The sequence below is a fragment of the Triticum aestivum genome, chromosome 2A (assembly GCF_018294505.1).
Source record: "Triticum aestivum cultivar Chinese Spring chromosome 2A, IWGSC CS RefSeq v2.1, whole genome shotgun sequence".
NCBI classification, from domain to species: domain Eukaryota; kingdom Viridiplantae; phylum Streptophyta; class Magnoliopsida; order Poales; family Poaceae; genus Triticum; species Triticum aestivum.
This window is the reverse complement of record NC_057797.1, coordinates 205,242,089-205,256,562: the sequence shown is the minus strand read 5'-3', so window position 1 is coordinate 205,256,562 and position 14,474 is coordinate 205,242,089.

The window sequence follows — 14,474 nt, the reverse complement described above, 5'->3', positions numbered from 1 at the left end:
TGTTACTCTGTTTTTAACTTAATACTCTAGATGCATGGTGGATAGCGGTCGATGAGTGGAGTAATAGTAGTAGATGCAGGCAGGAGTCGGTCTACTTGTCTCGGACGTGATGCCTATATACATGATCATACCTAGATATTCTCATAACTATGCTCAACTCTGTCAATTGCTCAACAGTAATTTGTTCACCCACCGTAGAATACTTATGCTCTTGAGAGAAGCCACTAGTGAAACCTATGGCCCCCGGGTCTCTTTCTTATCATATCAATCTCCATCACTTTATTATTGCTTTGCTTTTTACTTTGCTTTTACTTTTCACTTTGCATCTCTATACCAAAAATACCAAAAAATATTATTTATCATCTCTATCAGATCTCACTTTCGTAAGTGGCCATGAAGGGATTGACAACCCCTAAGCGCGTTGGTTGCGTTGAGCTATTGTTTTTGTGTAGGTACGAGGGACTCGCGTGTAGCCTCCTACTGGATTGATACCTTGGTTCTCAAAAACTGAGGGAAATACTTACGCTACTTTGCTGCATCATCCTCTCCTCTTCGGGGAAATCCAACGCAGTGCTCAAGAGGTAGCAAGAAGAATTTCTGGCGCCGTTGCCGGGGAGTCTGCACAAAAGTCAACATACCAAGTACCCATCACAATCCCTATCTCCCGCATTACATTATTTGCCATTTGTCTCGTTTTCCTCTCCCCCACTTCACCCTTGTCGTTTCATTCGCCCTCTCTCTCTCTATCCTTCCTCTCTTTCTCTATTCACCTCTTTTTGCCCGTTTGCCTTTTTGTTTACTTGTGTGTTAGTTTGCTTGCTTGTCGTTATGGCTAGTCTCATATCTTCTTTGTTGTCTCCCGAGAATGAAGTTCTAAATTTTAAACAAAGGTTAGGACAAAACTTAAAAGATGCCTGGTTGAGAATAATGGAATCTCATCGTAATTGTACCTCTGAAATAAATCTGAGAATTTTGCTTCGCAATTTTTATGTTGGATTAAATATGTCTCATAGACAACTCTTGGATTGCGTTGCCAAAGGAAATTTTATTGAAATCGATCCCCATATTGCACTTGAAATTATAGAAGGTATAGTGGGAACACTACCTCAAAAGGGGCCTCATCCTACCCAGGAAGAGACACAAGTTTTTGAAAAAACTTGTGAAGTTACTAAAATCTTGCAGAAATCTCTTGAACCTCTTAAGAACATTAGTGGAAATATTCACCGCATGAATATGTTGATTACCCTTTGCAATAAGCGGTTGGATTCGTTAGATCTAAAAATTTCAGAATATGAAGGGAAACATAAAGAACCTCCTAGATTCAAACTTGATTCCGCTAAAAAGTTGAAAACCAAAGATGGCAATACCTAGATCTATTCTTGCTTGTTATGCCTAGCTAGGGGCGTTAAACGATAGCGCTTGTTGGGAGGCAACCCAATTTTATTTTTATTCCTTACTTTTTTCTCCTGTTTAGTAATAAATAAATTATTTAGCCTCTGTTTTGGTTGTGTTTTTTGTGTTTAATTAGTGTTTGTGGCAAGTAAAACCATTGGGAAGACTTGGGGAAAGTCTTGTTGAACTTGCTGTAAAAAACAGAAACTTTAGCGCTCACGAGAACTGCTGCAGGGGGCCCACGAGGTAGGGGGTTCCCTAGGGGGGCAGGCGCGCCCCCCACCCTCGTGGGGAGGTGGTGGGCCCCCTGGCCTTCATCTTTTGCATGTATTTTTCTTATTTTCTGAAAAGTGGCTCCATGAAGTTTCAGGTCATTCCGAGAACGTTTGCTCCTGCACATAAATAACACCATGGTAATTCTGCTGAAAACTATGTTAGTGCGGCTTAGTTCTATTCAAATCATGCAAGTTAGAGTCCAAAACAAGGGCAAAAGTGTTTGGAAAAGTAGATACGTTGGAGACGTATCAATGGCCATATCATGTCACATAATTTGATTGCATGTGATGTTTATCTTTTATGCATCTTATTTTGCTTAGTACGGCGGTAATATTATAAGATGACCCCTTCACTAAATTTCAAAGTAAAAGTGTTCTCCCTAAGTATATACCATTGCTACAGTTCGTCGTGTTGAGACACCATGTGATGATCGGGTGTGATAGACTCTACGTTCACATACAACGGGTGCAAGATAGTTTTGCACATGCGGAATACTTGGGTTAAACTTGACGAGCCTATCATGTACAGACATGGCCTCGGAACACTGGAGACCAAAAGGTCGGATGCGAACCATATAGTAGATATGATCAACATAGAGATGTTCACCATTGATGACTACCCCATCTCACGTGATGGTCGGACATGGGTTAGCTGATTTGGATCACGTATAACTCAGATGACTTGAGGGATGTCTATTTAAGTGGGAGTTCTTAAGTAATTTGATTCATTGAACTTAATTTATCATGAACTTAGTCCTGATAGTATTTGCATATCTATGTTGTAGATCAATAGCTTGTGATATAGCTCATTTTTTTTGATATGTTCCTAGAGAAAACTAAGTTGAAATATGATAGTAGCAATGATGCGGACTGGGCCCGTAATCTGAGGATTATCCTCATTGCTGCATAGAAGAATTATGTCGTTGATGCACCGCTAGGTGACAAACCTGTTGCAGGAGCAGATGCAGATGTTATGAATGTTTTGCAAGCTCGATATGATGACTGCTTGATAGTTTAGTGCGCCATGCTTTACGGCTTAGAACCGAGACTTCAAAAACGTTTTGAGCATCATGGATCATATGAGATGTTCCAAGAGTTGAAGTTAATATTTCAAGCAAATGCCCGGTTTGAGAGATATGAAGTCTCCAACAAGTTCTATAGCTGCAAGATGGAGGAGAACAGTTCTGTCAGTGAATACATACTCAAAATGTCTGGGTATTATAATCACTTAACTCGGCTACGAGTTGATCTTCCAGTTGATTGTGTTATTGACAGAGTTCTTCAATCACTGCCACCAAGCTACAAAGGCTTCATGATGAACTATAATATGCAAGGGATGAACAAAACAATTTCCGAGCTCTTCGCAATGCTTAAGGTTGTGGAGGTAGAAATCAAGAAGGAGCATCAAGTGTTGATGGTTAACAAGACCACTAGTTTCAAGAAAAAGGGCAAGGGAAAGAAAGGGAACTTCAAGAAGAATGTCAAGCAAGTTGCCACTCCCATGAAGAATCCCAAAGCTGGATCCAAGCCTGAAACTGAGTGCTTCTACTGCAAAGGAAATGGCCACTAGAAGTGGAATGCCCCAAATACTTGGCGGATAAGAAGGATGGCAAAGTGAAAAAGGTATATTTGATATACATGTTATTCATGTGTATTTTACTAGTGTTCATATTAACCCCTAGGCATTTGATATCGGTTCAGTTGCTAAGATTAGTAACTCAAAACAGGAGTTGCAGAGACTAGTTAAAAGTGAGGTGACGATGTGCGTTGGAAATGATTCCAAGGTTGATATGATCACCATTAGTGTTGAACCTAAATAATTGTTATTTGGTGTTTGCGTTGAGCATGAATATGATTTGATCATGTTTATTGCAATACGTTTATTCATTTAAGTTAGAAAATACTTGGTGTTCTATTTACATGAATAAAACCTTCTATGGTCATACACCCAATGTGAATGGTTTATTGAATCTCGATCATAGTGATACACATATTCATAATATTGATACCAAAAGATGCAAAGTTGATAATAATAGTGCGGCATATTTGTGGCACTGCCGTTTAGGTCATATTGGCGTAAAACGCATGAAGAAACTCCATGCCGATGGACTTTTGGAATCACTTGATTATGAATCATTTGATACTTGCGAACCATGCCTCATGGGCAAGATGACTAAAACTCCGTTCTCCGGAACAATGAAGTGAGCTAATGACTTATTGGAAATAACACATATCGATGTATGCGGTCCGATGAGTGTTGAGGCACGCAGCGGGTATCGTTATTTTCTAACCTTCACGGATGATTTAAGTAGATATGGGTATATTTACTTAATGGAACACAAGTCTAAAACCTTTGAAAAGTACAAAAAAATCATAGTGAAGTAGAGAATCATCGTAACAAGAAAATAAAGTTTCTACAATGTGATCGCGGAGGCGAATATTTGAGTTATGAGTTTGGCCTTCATTTGAAACAATGTGGAATAGTTTCACAACTCACGCCACCTGGAACACCACAGCGTAATGATATGTCTGAACGTCGTAACCGTACTTTATTAGATATGGTGCAATCTATGATGTCTCTTATCGATTTACCACTATCGTTTTGGGGTTATGCATTAGAGACAGCTGCATTCACGTTAAATAGGGCATCGTCTAAATCCGTTGAGACGACACCATATGAACTATGGTTTGGCAAGAAACCTAAGCTATCATTTCTTAAAGTTTGGGGTTGGGACACTTATGTCAAAAGGCTTCAGCCTGATAAGCTCGACCCCAAATCGGAGAAGTGTGTCTTCATAAGATACCCTAAGGAAACAATTGGGTGCATCTTCTACCACAGATCCGAAGGCAAGATCTTTGTTGCCAAGATTGAAACATTTCTAGAGAGGGAATTTCTCTCGTAAGAAGTGAGTGGGAGGAAAGTAGAACTTGATGAGGTAATTGTACCTTCTCTCAATTTGGAAAGTAGCACATCAGAGAAATCCATTCCCGTGATGCCTACACCAACTAGAGAGGAAGCTAACAATGAAGATCATGAAACTTCAGATCAAGTTACTACTGGACCTCGTAGGTCTAAGAGAGCATGTTCTGCACTAGAGTGGTATGGTAATCCTGTCCTGGAAGTCATGTTACTAGACCATGGCAAACCTACGAACTATGAAGAAGCTATGATGAGCCCAGATTCCGATAGATGGCTCGAGGCCATGAAATCTGAGATAGGATCCATGTATGAGAACAAAGTGTGGACTTTGGTGGACTTGCTCGATGATTAGAAATCCATTGAGAATAAATGGATCTTCAAGAAGAAGACAGATGCTCATGGTAATGTCACCATCTACAAAGCTCGACTTGTCGCGAAAGGTTTTTGACAAGTTCAAGGGGTTGACTACGATGAGACCTTCTCACCCGTATCGATGCTTAAGTCACACTACAAAGAAATACACTTCCGTGATGATATGTGTTTGTCATAGTAGGTCATGTTTTCTGCCATGCATGTACATCCATGACGATTTTATGACAGAATCAAGATAGTCATACCTATGCCGTCGTAGAAGTGTTCCATGACATTACCAAAATTATCATCACGGAAGTACCCACTTCCATGACGATAAATGGCGCGTCATGAAAGTGCTTTCGTCAAGGGTGATCGACACATGGCATCCACCGTAATGGGTTGTCGTTAAGCTATCGGGTCCGGTTTTGGATCTGATAACCCGTTAACAGCCCAGACCAATGAGGATTTTCCACATGTAAAATTCTCATTGGCCGGAGGAAACACGTGTTGGCTCACCGTTGGGACAGATGTCATCCACTCATTGGACAGGAGGCTCCTATGATAGGTCGACACATGGCACGGCCAAACAGTGGCCCATTCCGGTGAAAAAGGCTGGCCCAGTAAAAATTAGCAGACGGGCTTATATAAGGCCTAGTTATGCCAGGTCCATTTAAGCCCATGGCCCATACGAGATGTGCCAATTCGGCCCGTCAACAGCCCGTTAAAGATTCGACACGATTACAGCCCATCATCAGTTCGAGCCCGTTAACAGCCCGCTATATATTTCGGCTCAATATCGGCCCGATGTGATTTCGGCCTGTTAATGGCCCGTTCGAGGGATGGGCCAATTTTCAGGATGTATATCTTTCGGCCTTTTAGCGACCCATTTAAGTGTTGGGCCAATTTCTAGCCCTGTGTGTCTTTCAGCCTGTTGAGGGCCCATAAATGAGTTGGGCCATTTGTAGTTGGACCTTAGTTTTGGCCTTTTAGCGGCCCATTTAAGTGTTGGGCCAATTCCCGGCCCGGTGTGTCTTTCAGCCTGTTGACGGCCCATAAATGAGTTGGGCCATTTGTAGTCGGACCTGAGTTTTGTCCTTTTAATGGCCCATGCTCTTCATGGTCCAATACCATCCCAGTTTCTCTTTCGGCCTGCTAAAGGCCCACAACATAGTTGGGCTATTTACAGTATGACCTGACTTTCGGCCTCTTAGCGGCCCATGCTCTTCATGGTCCAGTACGAGCCCGTTGTCTCTTTTGGCTTGCTAAAGGCCCATAGTATATTTGGGCCATATGTAGCCCGACCTTAGTAATGGCCTGTTAACGGCACGTGAAATCAAATGGGCCCACCTATTGCTCGCTTCGATGTTGGCCTGTTAACGACTCGGGAGGTAAGAGGGACGGCCATTAACTTTCGGCCTGGTAACGGACCATTAACTTAATGGGCCCACTAAAGTTCGTACATGTATTTAGGCCCAATTGTATAATTTGAGCCCATTACGATGAGCAATTATGCACAGGACCAAAACCAATCAAGCAAAGGTACGACATACAGGAAAAAACGTTGCACATCCAACATATATTACAAGAAATTATATCCACTGGGCAATCAAAGATTGATGCCAGTGCAAATAAATGAATAGAACATAACGATCTACAACGTCACAATCTGTAACCTCAGCGCGGATGACGCCCATAAGCATGTGGGCAAGTTCTTGATGCTTTGCTACACTGTCTCTGAAAACATTGATCGGTTGTTGTTGCACACGAATGTGCAGCTCTGATTCCTCCACCATTTCCATCATTGCTTCAGCCATTAATTGGTTCACAAACATAATTTTTTCCGTTGCATTCGAGACAGAGGAAACTGAACAGATTCAGATGGTGAATTTGGCAGGCTTGTATTATTGATAGTGGAGAGTTTCTCGATCACTGCATCATAACATAAATTAGGAGGGGAACCGAACAGATTAATCATGAGTTATTGCCATATTACCTGGCCTAGATTTATTGGAAAGAAACAATGGGGTTGCCTTGCTGTTTTCATAGTTTTCTTCTTATCTTCAGTAGCCTGCACCAAATTAACACACTAGCATTGCTATCATTGGTCGGGTCAGATAATAGGAAAGCAACATTGACACAACGAACATTTGGACAACCAGACCACACCAGCCTACACCAAATTAACACAATATGGCATATCTATCATCAGCCAGGTAAGGTAATATGAAAGCAACATTGACACAATGAATGAATGGGCAACCAGAGCAGCACTACAATGTGCATGATATGAGATAGTACACTCATGCAGCTCAGTATGCAAAACTACCAGGCAGTTTTCCTTACAAAAATCAGCATTGTCGCCTTTAACATTTTGCTACAACTGAATTTAGATCAGATAAAGGTTGGATTCACACCGACTAACAAAATACATGTTGATGTAAAATATAGTTATATACAACAGGTACTTACATCAGCATTGGAGCACAGGGAATTCCTGCAAGATACTTTCCTCGAATACGACCCCAGTACAGAAAGTCTTCTATACTTTAAGGTTATTTTCTAAAAGAGAGATGGGTAAGAAACATGTAGAAAATATGATCAGAATGCTATAAAATTTCATGATGCGAGGATACGCACATGCTTCTTAGAATGAAGTTGACATATTTTTGCTGAACTGGAGCGGACTAGTTCTTTGGCCACTGGAATCTGCTTATTATCAGTGGGACTTGGGTTTCTCTATGCAGGAACAGTATCTATGAAAACTGCAGTTGGTTTATTATCTCCTGGCATTTGAATCTGTTGCAAAGACCTAGTTCGTAACCCTTCAGATTCTGACATAGCCGTCTTCCCCTTGCATGCCTTATATAGAAGAATGGTGCTTCAATTATAAAACATGCTAAAGTAGAGATGGAATAGGTACTGAAGAATAGAAAGGCATGACATATTGACATGTATTCCCTCCATCCAGAAATAAATGTATGGGTCTAGGCGTATTTCAGTTCTAGATACATCTATTTTTATCCATTTCTGCGACATGTAATCCGGACGGAGGGAGTATGATGTAAGAGCTAGGAATACAATACGACAACAGTGTAAAAAACACTACTTGAATGTAAAATTGTATGCTATCGGAATACATTAGAGAAAAACACTAAGGCAACATATGCGTGTATGATTGGGAAACTAAGATGGCATTGCAGGAGACCACTAGAACAACACTTCAATGTAAAAAAGAACATGGTATGGTAGACAGATGAAGTACATACTGATGAATAACAGTGCATAAGATATTGAGAAGCATGATGTCCAAACAAAGCAGATGGCATTGCGATAGAGTAGAATGAAAGAACTTGAATTTGAAAACATGTTATCATTAATGGAATAGGTACTGAAAAATAGGAAAGCATGCCATATTTACATGCATGATCAGCAGGTGAAGCACAAGGCATTGCAACAGAGTAGATGCACTCCAGGACATTATATGCATGTTGTACCCATATCAAGGGCCAAGTTAGAGCAAGGACCTTATGGGGTGAATAGGATTCATCATCTTTCTGCAAGTCTTGTGAAGAACTTCTTTTACATGTTCCATCATATTGGGTATCATTGACGTCAAGTTTGTTGGCCGTTACATTGCTCTGTGAGGTTCTTGTGGATAAATCAGTGTGTGCAATTATATCTGACCTGCATGGAAGACAACTAGTAGTTAGATTTATGTAATGAGTGCCTATAGGAGACGACATAAATAGTAGGACTGGGGTTAACTAGCAGCAATAGGTCTCAAAAACTAAAGGGAGAACACAGATGAAAGCTACAGAATATGTATCGTTTGTACTCGAGATTAACTAGATGGCACACAAAAGTATGAAGGAACAACATATGTTATACTAGAAGTGGTATAATACTATAATCACCAGCTTGTGGGATAGCATTGGCCCATGGATGATAACTATGGAACAACGTTACCTAAAGAACAACTCTCTTAGCTAAACTATGGAACAACGTTAACTCCTGAACAAGACCCGTAAGAGATCAGCATGAATATACAGTGAAATATGATAATCTATTTTCCATGCTTAGATGAATAACAAAGCCATAAATGTTGCACACAAGTAAGATGAGGGTACAACCTATCTGGCCGCCATCCATAGGAATGAGCATCATGTGCTGACTTGTCGATGGCCCTACAGTTGTTGTGGCAGTCCAAGTCGGGCACACGCATTCGATGCAGGGAACTATTGAGTGGGGACTATAGCTCCCTTCTGGTGTATCCTTCCCTTGTTGGAGCAGCTGCGATGAGTCGGAAGATGGTGTGGCTGAAGATGCAGAAAACGCATAATGTTAAGAACGACACAGCTCTCTAATCTGAAGAAATACCCTAAGAGATCAACAGCAAGGTACGAGAGTGGTCACACATTTGTTGACTGAAGACTAAATTGGGGTCACACGATTTTACTTTATTTTGGTACTGTCCGATCTACGCCGGATGGTTTGATAGCCGTCTTGTGCCTCCCGGCTGACACTGTTCGGAATCTTCCCCGAAGAGCCAGCGACCATCGGCAGAGCAGCCTGCCTCCGCCATCAATGGCCCCGACCAAAACCCCACTCCCCGCCTCACTGCATTGTCGTGATTGCGCCGCCCTGAGCCAATCCACAAAGACTCGTTGTCATCCAGATCCGGCGGTGACAGTACCTTCAACCGACGCAACTCTAAGATAGCTATCTAAGCGCTGTTTCCACGGCGAACTTGCGCCCCTGCACCCTTATGTTAGACACCAGCCAACCGGCAGCCTAGGAGCTCCGCCGGCTCGAGGGGTGCTGCTTCCCATTGGGAATCGATTAGCCCAGAATAAAAATTCAGACAATTGACGCCTAGATAAAGTGATTTGAGATGAGGGTGCGACCTATCTGACGGCCCGGTGAAGTAGGTAGCTCCAGATGCCTAGTCAGTGAGGCCGGCGTAGTTGCGGTGGCTACCAGCGGTAGGGAAGCAGAGATGTCGTGATGGTCAACGGCTATGGGGAAGCAGCGCCGGGGCTATGGACGGGTCCAAAGTTAGAGCCGCTCTGGCGCCGTGAACAATGGCGGGGTGAATCGGCTCCGGTACTGTTCACGCGGCCGTCGTCGAAGCAGCTCCGGTAGCACGGAGTAAGAGGCACACGACCCAGTGCACGACAGCAAATGGACATCGTCTCTGGGATTAGAGAGGAGGGCGGCTGTGAATTTGGTACGGTGGGGGCGCCATGGAGGAGGGGCTGAGGTTTCGCGGCTCGGGAGAAGGGAGCTTCCGAGGAGAAGGTGATTTGGCGCCCACAAGGTATGAATGGGGAATTGGGAGGGGGAACCATGTCTTACGGACGCATTTGTCTGAAATGTGTGGGGGGGGTTACAGTTCTACCCCTGCCTTTAGGCTTCTCGGCTTGGGTCTGTGTACTGAGGGTCGGGGATAGTAGAGTAACTTTGCTTCTCCCAAATAGTGGGCGCAAGCGATTTCGGGCGAGGAGGGTGTTTTCGAAATATAGTGGGCGCGAGCGATTTCGGGCGAGGATGGCGTGTTTTGAAATATAGTGGGCGCGAGCAATTTCGAGCGAGGAGAGCGTGTTTTGAAATAGTGGGCGCGAGCTATTTCGGGTGAGGAGAGGGTGTTTTGCCGACCATGGTTTATGAATTATTCGGCACATGTCATTTCGGTCGAGGAGAAGGCGCGCTTGGATGAAGTTACAAACCTACCCTCGATGTACAACGGGCCAATTGATGCATGTCCCACATAGGCCGGTAATTTCGTGTATCCCATTTATTTGCTCGGGCGAATTCCATCGAGCAGAGGGTGTTTAACGGCTCATTCAAATTTTTGGAGAACGAGCATCCACGTCTACCTTACCAAGTCGATTCGAATCAAATTTTGAAATATTAGCTTGCCACTTCTTTTTTAGATGGAGAGATGATGCTCGGGAGTAATGTGTTTTTACATGCTTGTTCCTAGCAATTTACTATATGACAAATAGTTGACCCACTCAAAAACAGGAATCAAACCCAAAAAGAAATATCTCGATTCAATGAAATAGATAGTTCACCAGGTCAAAATAGTGAACTAAATCCAAGATTGAACACCTCAATCGAGTAGCATGTTGTACAGTATTATAGTACTCCATGAACATGTTGAAAGTCAAATTAATGAACTTGTTTGATATACGCATATCTCTGTTCATTTGTGGAATGAAGACAACATGTTCTCCAATTTAAATATTTCAATGCAAGTTTATATCGAAACATGGTTTATATCAGTCTTTGATGCATAAAACGTGACCCCCCTCTCCCGGACTCCTGCTCTCTCTCTCTCTCTCTCTCTCTCTCTCTCTCTCTCTCTCTCTCTCTCTCTCTCTCTCTCTCGCCGACAATCTTCAATTTTGTCGCACGCATCCAACACACAAACCTTGTTGGTCCCTCTCCATCTCTCTCTCTCTTTGTGTGTGTGGGGGGTCTTTCTAGTTTGCATGCATATATACTCCATCTATAGGTATCTCTCTTACACTATGTATGGTTCTCTAGTCCAAGCTAAATATCTTGGGTGCACTCATCGTACGCACACAAATTCCTTGGCTTGTTGCCCGTAACTCTCTCAGGCACCACTCTATCATCTCGGAGCTCTTCCCTCTCTCTCTCTCAAACTCTCCTTCTACCTGGGTCACACATACACATGCATATCTCACTCGCACTCGATAGACCCATCCAAAACTCTATCTCTCTCCCTCGTTCTCTCCATCTCACACGCACACACACACACAATCTCATGCCTAGCCAAGCATGATGGTCTCTCACTCAAATGTAGGCACACACAGTCCCCCCTATATGTATATGACTAGCTAATCTTAGTCTCCATGACAAACATGTGCATGGTCTATCTCAATTTCTCTCGGGGCATCTTTCTATCGTGCATGCACCTCCCTTGATCTCCCACCCATATAGTCCCCACATGGTCTCGAGGGGATCTCTCTATCACAAACACACCCTCTCTCCCTCCCCATGCGTCCATGTTCTCCATGTGTCCCTCTCGACCTTTGTTCCTTGTTGGCCAGACCTCTATTGGACATGTGCTATAGGGGTGTCTCTCTGTTGCAAACAATCACACACTAGCTATGTTCGTGTATCTCCTCACCTCGCTTTTCTATCTCGGAGATGCATGAGTGATATGTTTGCATAAGAAACGAAAAAACACACACTCTCTCTAATTTATCGTTTGTTGTCCCTTTCTCTTTCACACACATACTCTTTTTGCACACTCACTCATTCTCCTTCACACGGACTTGATCTCCCTCAACTTAGTCACTCTCTTCGGTCCATAGCATATAGATTTATTGAAAAGTCAAACATCATAAAGTTTGACCATGTACGTGGAGAAAAACATTTACATCTAGAACGCAAACATATACCATTAGATTCATCATGAGATGTAGTTGCGTATGATGTATCTTTGGTATTGTAGATATAAATAACATTTGCGTAAACCCCATCAAAGTTTCCAAAGTTTGACTTCTAATTTTTTTACATGCACTGCATTATCGAGCGGATGGAATATCTCTTTCCCCCTCTTAGCTATCTGACGCACCACTCAGCCTTATCGGGGCTCCTCTATCTCTCTCAAACTTTAAAATTCCCTGGTTCACACATACACATGTCTCGCTCGCGCTACATATTGACCCATCCAACACTCTCTGCCCTTGTTCTCTCTCTATGTGACACGCACCCCCCTAAGTACCATAATTCCTCGCTCCATCATAGGCGCACGCACTCCACCCTAAGTATGATTATCTCTCACTAGCCATTAGGAACACGCATATTGTCTCCTTCCATCCATACGTCTATCTCGACGTCTCTCAGGGTATCTTCTATCGCGCACACACCTTGTCACTCGATCTCCCACCCATGTAGTGTAACACCCTCGATGCGGCTATATCTCCCACATGTCGAAGCACGACTTAGAGGCATAACCGCATTGAAAGCAATGTCGCAAGTGAGGTAATCTTCACACAACCCATGTAATACATAAGGGAAAGAGATACATAGCTGGCTTACAATTGCCACTTCACACAATACATGAATAAAGCATTACAACATCCAAATACAATCAAGGTCCGACTACGGAACCAAAATAAAGAGCAACCCCAAATGCGACAAGGTCCCCCGATCGACCCCAACTGGGCTCCACTACTGATCAACTAGAAACGAAACAAGACAAAGGACAAGATCTTCATCGAGCTCCTCCTTGAGCTTGGTTGCGTCATCTGCACGGTCTCATCGGCACCTACAAGCTGGTTTTGGAAGTATATGTGACTCACGGGGACTCAGCAATCTCACACCCTCGCGATCAAGACTATTTAAGCTTATAGGAAGGGTAAAAGGTATGAGGTGGAGTTGCAGCAAGCGACTAGCATGTATGGTGGCTAACATACGCAAATGAGAGCGAGAAGAGAAAGCAAAAGCACGGTCGAACAACTATGATCAAGAAGTGATCCTAGAACAACCTACGTCAAACATAACTCCAACACCGTGTTCACTTCCCAGACTCCGCCGAGAAGAGACCATCACGGTTACACACGCGGTTGATGTATTTTAATTAAGGTCAACTTCAGGTTTTCTACAACCAGACATTAACAAATTCCCATCTGCCCATAACCGCGGGCACGGCTTTCGAAAGTTCAAATTCTTGCAGGGGTGTCCCAACTTAGCCCATCACAAGCTCTCACGGTCAACGAAGGATATTCCTTCTAGCAGAAAGACCCTATCAGACTCGGAATCACGGTTACAAGACATTTCGACAACGGTAAAACAAGTCCAGCAAGACCACCCGTTGTGCCGACAAATCCCGATAGGAGCTGCACATATCTCGTTCTCAGGGCACACCAGATAAGCTAAGCGTACGGGAGCCAACGTAACCCAAGTTGCCAAGGGACGGCCCCGCACGGTGCTCTGGGTGGGACCAACACTTAGAGAAGCACTGGCCTGGGGGGTTAAAATAAGATAACCCCTTGGCTGGCCGACCCAAGGGAAAGAAAAAGGCTAGGTGGCAAATGGTAAAACCAATGTTGGGCCTTGCTGGAGGAGTTTTATTCAAGTCGAGCTGTCAAGGGGTTCCCATTATAACCCAACCGCGTAAGGAACGCAAAATCCGGGAACATAACACCGATATGACGGAAACTAGGGCGGCAAGAGTGGAACAAAACACTAGGCATAAGGCCGAGACTTCCACCCTTTACCAAGTATATAGATGCATTAATTAGAAAAGAGATATTGTGATATCCCAACAAGTAAACATGTTTCAACAAGGAACAACATCTCCATGTTCCAACAAGGAACAAACTTCAATCTTCACCTGCAACTAACAACGCTATAAGAGGGGCTGAGCAAAGCAGTAATATTCCCAAACAACAGTTTGCTAGGACAAGGTGGGTTAGAGGCTTGGTTCAACAATATGGGAGGCAGGATAAGCAAGTGGTAGGTATCGCAGCATAGGCATAGCAAAAGAGCGAGCAACT